Raw genomic sequence first — 6306 nt, forward strand, 5'->3', positions numbered from 1 at the left:
TGGGTATGTGTGTGTGGGTATGGTATTTTTTGGGCTGTGTGACTGGGGGGGGGAGGCTGTAGTTGTGGCATTTGCAGAAAGGGTTTGAGGGTACACGAGTTCTGCACGGGAGCCCCCTGTGTACACCCCCCTCAGCTGATCAGCACCTGCCTAGAGCCCAAGTGCCCTGAGGTGCCTCCCTGCTACTGCCAACAGCATGCAGCCCCAGTGCACCTCACACCCCCACTGCACTGCCCAGCCATGGCACATTCTGCCACTCCTGGGCATGCAGCCATAGTGGCGGGACCCAGCACGCGCAGCCACAACCTTGCATGCCCTGCACCAGCTCTGCCCTTGGCCATCCAGGTTGAGCAGCAACAGCAGCCAGGCAGAAACTGTTGCTTGGCATGGGGGGGAAGTGGCCCTTCTCTCCTTGCCACCACCATGCAGTTTCTTGTGTGGCCACCCAGAGTTCATGCCACACTGGGCTACCCTGCAGCTCCATCACTGCCACCTGTGAGCTTCCCTGCGGCTGCTCCACACTGTCACTGCTGCCATGCTGGGCAGCCCAGAGGTGGTAGTGATGGAGCTGCAGGGCAGCCTGGTGCAGCATGGGTTTCAGGTGACCGTACCAAAAACTGCCCAGCAGCTAGGGGGAGGAGCCACTTTCCTCCACCCTGCGCACCAGTTTCTGCCCAGCTGTTGTTGCCGCTGAGCCCAGAAGGGTTAGCCTGGTGCTGGTGCTGGGGCCAGGTTGAGCAGTGGCAGTATGGGAGAGAAACTGTTGCTCAGCATGGGCTAAAAGCAGCCCCTCCCCCTCGCTAGCATTTCCTAGTGAAGCCACTTGGAGCCTGCATGGGGTTGCCCTGCATCTGTTTTGTGTTGTCACCACTGCCCTGTCGGGTCGCCCAGAGGTGGCAGTGACACAGCAGAGACACAGGAAGCCAGGGGCAGTGAAATATTAATTTTCTAATTTTTTTTTTTTTTTAGGGACCTTGTGGGCCAGACAAAATGGCCAGGTGGGCTGTATGTTGCACACCCCTGGGCTACACCTTAGTGTAACACAAACTGGGTAATGCAGATCAGAGAAAATCCTGCCCTGGAGTTGTATAACTTGGAGCCACCTAGCAAGTGCTCAAACCCAATTTTAGGTGTTAAGACAATTCAGGAGCTGCCCAAACTTATCGTGTGACGAGGCCCTTGATGAGGTGATCAACAAGGCTAACTGTACCTTATCATGCACTAGCAGATGCATGATTAACAGGTCCAGGGAGGCAATGCTTCCCCTCCATATAGCACTAGTCAGGCCGTGGTAGGAGTACTGCATCCAGTTTTGGGTGCTGCACTTCAAGAGGGATGTGGAGAATCTTGAGAGGGTTCAGAGATGGGCTACTCCATATGGTTAAAGGCCTGCAGGCAAGGCCCTACAAGGAAACTGAGGGACCTAGATCTCTTCAGCCTTTGCAAGAGTCACATTCATCCTTTGCTATGGAGGCAGGATTCCAAATTTTTAGCACCTCTTCTCTAACAACAAGCTACCACCTCTATACTTCATTTGCGACTCCCACCCATGAATCGCAGAATAGACATGCACAGTATTCCAATGAGCTGACAGATAATATTAAAAGTGAGCCCTTTACTCTAGCATGCATACCTGGTGCATACCTGGTGCAAGTCATGGACTACATGAAAAACCCCAGATTGGGCAATATTTTGGCTGTGGTCAAGCTTCAAAGACTAAAAATATAATATGTCTTCTGTTATTGCACAAAGCTTGAATATATCCTCTAGTCTAACCTGTTCTGTCCCAGTTTGTCCTCCTTGCGTATTAAAGCTTTAGATCTCTCAACCCAGCTGTCCCTGGGGTCAATAACTTCTATTTTTTATTTGAACATGGAGTTTTACATAACCTTTTGTTCCATATGTTACTTAGCTCTGCTGTGTCTGCTTCTTTCCTAGAGGCCTGAGGAAGAGTAGTATGATGCTGAAAAGCTTGCCTATGTCTATCCCAACCATAGAGTTGGTTCAGTAAAAGGTACTGCCCACAAGAATTCTTACCACTCTTCTATCTATCTAGGCACTCTTACACTTATGGTCATGGTATGAACTTTGTGAATCAGAAAAAAGAGAAGATTCAGCACGCTATTTATCACAGGGACACACTGTCTAGTCTTGAGGTATATGCTGGAAGGCAACTAATTCTGTATGGAGCTGGGCTGGATGAATTTCTTCCATTTCAATTTTCCCAAGTTTAACTTAGACAAACTGCCAAAGCATGGCATTCCATTATCAGCTGCAATATTTGTTTGTATTTGCCTCTCCAAATTTAGGGTAGGGACTTGAGCTAGACAGACTAGAGCATTTGGAACAGTGTCCCATCTTTCACCTCAGTGATTCAGATCCCAGACCCCAATGTCCAGGACCGCTGGACACTTTGTTCATTAAGTACTGTTGTATTCATGACAATTCCTTTAAATCTCGAGTGGCCATGCCTCCAGTCATCAAGACATCTATGGTTATTTATCCTTAAAGACACAGGAAGGCACACATCACTCCTCATCATTTTCATTTTGATTCCTATAGTAAGAGATTCAAATTGGTCATATTTTATCCCAAGGGCTGCATTGTTTAATCTTCACAAGCTACCACCTATTGACATACTTAAGAAACTGCATGGCTTATGTATGAGGTCTCAGCCACCTGAACATGTCAAACCCTTGTCAAAAAGGAACAGGGCTGATGAAACCCTAAAGAGAGGTACCAATGGCTGTTGGTACCCAACTGTAACAGTGAAGTTTCTTTTAGCAGGTGCAGCCTATCCTTCTTTGTCCTGAAGAATCATTTTTCCTATTTCCAAAATAAATATGGTTAGAAGGGCAAAGAGAAGCACTTTTTTCAAGAGAAGGGAGGTGGGTAGGAAATTGAGGGAAAAAAAGGGGCACCTTCTTCCAGCTTCAGCCTCTTCCCTTTTCATAGTGGAAAAACTCAGACTTTACAGCAAACAGCTAAAGGGGCCTTATTGCGGCCCCTTACCATTCTTAGCTCCAACCTCCCCAAGCCAACATACATACAAAATGGATAACACTTATCATTATTTCTTTCAATATTGCTTGTTTCCTATAATACTGTTCTTCAGCACCACAAGGACATTTTGTCATTTCCAATTTTACTCTGATTTTTCCCACTTTCATTAAAATACAACCCATGCTGTATTGTTCTTCTTTATAACGGCATGCTTTATCCATAAACAGGTATGCTAGAGAATTAAGTCCTGTTATTGAGTCTCTAAACTCTCTTTGTACTTTAGCACAAGGCTATTTTGCATTTCTTTTGAAGACCTGAGTCATTCAGATGATTTATAGCCTTACATAACTATGAAACATACAAAATGTCTTCCATTTAGTGTAGGAAGACTTGCACATTGTAGATGTAGAACAATTGAGATACATGTCGGTTACTACCTTAGTCCCTGTGTTTTTATGGGCACAGACAAATGTTAGCTTAGAGAGGTTTCAAAAGGAGAAGGCAAGCTGATGCTAAGGAGTATAAAGCAGCTTTTATGCTCTAATGTTACGTGTGCAGGAGGCTGGAGCTATAGAAATGAACTAAATCATTTCAAGTTTAATTCTGGATGAAGCAGGGTTAGTTAGACTAGTTCTGGCGCATTGGTATTGCTACAGGCTCCTGCAAAGGTAACTTGGAGCAGTTCCCCCTCTCTTTTTGAAACCACTGCAAATAGGCCCATACCCCAATGTTGCACCTTTTCCCCTCCCATTCCTGGTCAATTCCTGTAGACTGTAAGATCTTTGGGGCAAGGTCCATCATCTTGTAGGCCCAATTACCCTTGCACAGATTTTACACCCGTGAAACTCCACAAGTGACTACTAATTTGCACTGATGTAACCTAGAAGAGAAGCAGACAACCTGCTTCTAAGCAACCCGTTCCTAGGTACCTTCTGAGTGCAGACAGGTGTAATATATGATGTGGCATGAACTTCGAAAAATATGATCACACAGAGATGTGAATGTCCTGGCACATTCCAGTGTTAATTTAGAAGGCAAAATGTTTACAGTTGTGAAAGGGCATTTAATCATAGAATCTTAATAATCCAGCAGAGACCATCCAATTTGACAAGGTCTGAAGGATTTATCAATGTACCCATCTTAGATGACTTTCAGATCATATAAGCATTTCTCAGTGCTCTGCGGAAAAAAGCCTTCTTAGGTCAGGGACTGGGATGACCCCTAAAGGGTGCACCTCCACTCTAGTCTTAGTCAGTGATACTATATTTGTTTTTACCCAGCCCCCCCTACCATCCACACACACAACTTTCTAAGGTGCTCATTTGCATTTTGAATCCTCACCTCCTCGCACAGCTGGTGATACAGATTTAAAGCCCAAGCTCGGCTTGTGCTTTAGCTCACACTGGAGCCAGCTCCATCACTGGAGGAAGAACAATTCTCTGTTGCTCTTGTCCCACCGGGGGACAGGAATTTTCCTGCATTTCCCTAGGGGAGACTCCTAGAACACATCAGCACAAAAACCTGTGATGTTTCCCCTGACTCCTCAGGTGAGTGTGCAGACAAAGAGGATGCAGTAATGTGAATAGGACTTTGATGTTATACTATACTTGTGATCCCTAAGCTTTTAAGGATTCAGGGCACCTCTCGCCTTCCAGGTGAGTGAGGAGTGATATAACAGGACCAGGGAGAGATGAGGCACCCATATAGAGGGGGAAGGGTTAGGGGTCCCAACAGAAGAGGCTGGAGGGCAGAACAGGGACTCTAGCTTCCACAGGCAGACCATGCCACATTGCCTGACTCTCCTGTAGTCCCAATGTCTTGCTCCTCACCCCCATTCTATCCTGCCACAAGGCCCAAGACAGGTCTAGGCTTTGTTGGTGCTGTGCAACTAGATTATAGTGCTCACAGCACAGCACAGCACAGCACAGCAGGGGTTTTTATCCTCTGTGCAACAACAGTTCTAGATGGCTGGGAGAAGTTACTACATCACAGTTTTCAAGGCCTTTCCCATGTGACCCTGCTGGGTGTATGAAACACCCACAAGGCATCCACAGGAGAGTCCCAGGCAGGCGCATGTATTTTGCAAGATCACAGTGAAGATGGCCAGAATTTAAGTTCCAACAGATGACAATTGGGCTACAGCAGTGTATCCAGGCTCCAAAACCTGAGCCATATCACAGGCAGTGGTTTGGCAGTCAAAGATGCACATTTCTTCCACTGAAGCAGAGGTTTCTATAGTACTGCCAGACCCACCAGTATAACAAGCAGACATTGCAAAAAATCATGAGATTTAAAAAACACTCCATGATTTCTGAACCCAAAATTATTACTGTGCTTTGTTCTGTCTTTTTCTTGAACTCTCCCTGCCCACCTCCAATGCATGGGTGGCGTTTACAGTGTTGTCAACATTCTCATGTTTATAATTACCTAATTTTGGCCCCTAATACAGGAGCTCTTACTGACAGCCTCCAACTTCTCCCTGAACCTTAGATTTTTAATTAACTGTCTGCATCCCATCAGACCAGACCAGCAATTATCTACCCCGACAGCCCTCACCAATCCTGACCCCTGAAGTCCCCCAACATGTGCCTGTTCTCCAACCCACTGTAACGTTAAGCACTCCACTGTCCCCGCATCTATTCCTTGTCCTTGTGAGGGAGTGGGGCCTAGGAGCGGCCGTGAACTCCCTAGCACCCCCTACCATCACTCAAGGTGGACTCAGCACCCTCGGATTCTCGCCTGCCACGAATTTGATGGTAAATAGATTTAGATGAGAGGCTCCCTTTATCCCCCTGGTGAACGGTACGTATGTTCCTGCCCTTACTCCATATGGGGTACCTCTGTGAACCCCTGCCTTAAGGGCTATGCGTGCCTCCAAACCTCCCCTTTAGCACGCCCCAAGCCTCGCAGCTGTTCCCCGGGACGTTGTGTGGTCCCCTGCCCTCTGGTGCTCTCTCTGGCACCCTGGGCTCGTCACCCACCTGGCACCCCTGGGCCTGGCACATAGCTGCCGCCCCATTACCAGCGCCCCTGGGCCTGGCATGTAGCCACCGCCCCGTTACCAGCGCCCCTGGGCCTGGCACGCTCTTGTGCTACTCCTCAGCCCGTTGCCCCACTCTGGGGCCTATGACGCGCTCTCCGTGGCCACTGCCCCCCCTTCTGGCCCTACGCCGTGCTCTTCATGCACGCTCGCTGCCCACTCTCTGGGGCCTCGCCCTCTCTGGGGCCTATGCTGTTGCCCCCCTTCTGGGCCTACGCCGTGCTCTTTGTGTGCTCGCCGCCCCTTCTGGGGCCGATACCGCG

This window comes from Crocodylus siamensis, chromosome 12, assembly GCF_052110815.1.
Source record: "Crocodylus siamensis isolate JL-2025a chromosome 12, ASM5211081v1, whole genome shotgun sequence".
Lineage (NCBI taxonomy): Eukaryota > Metazoa > Chordata > Crocodylia > Crocodylidae > Crocodylus > Crocodylus siamensis.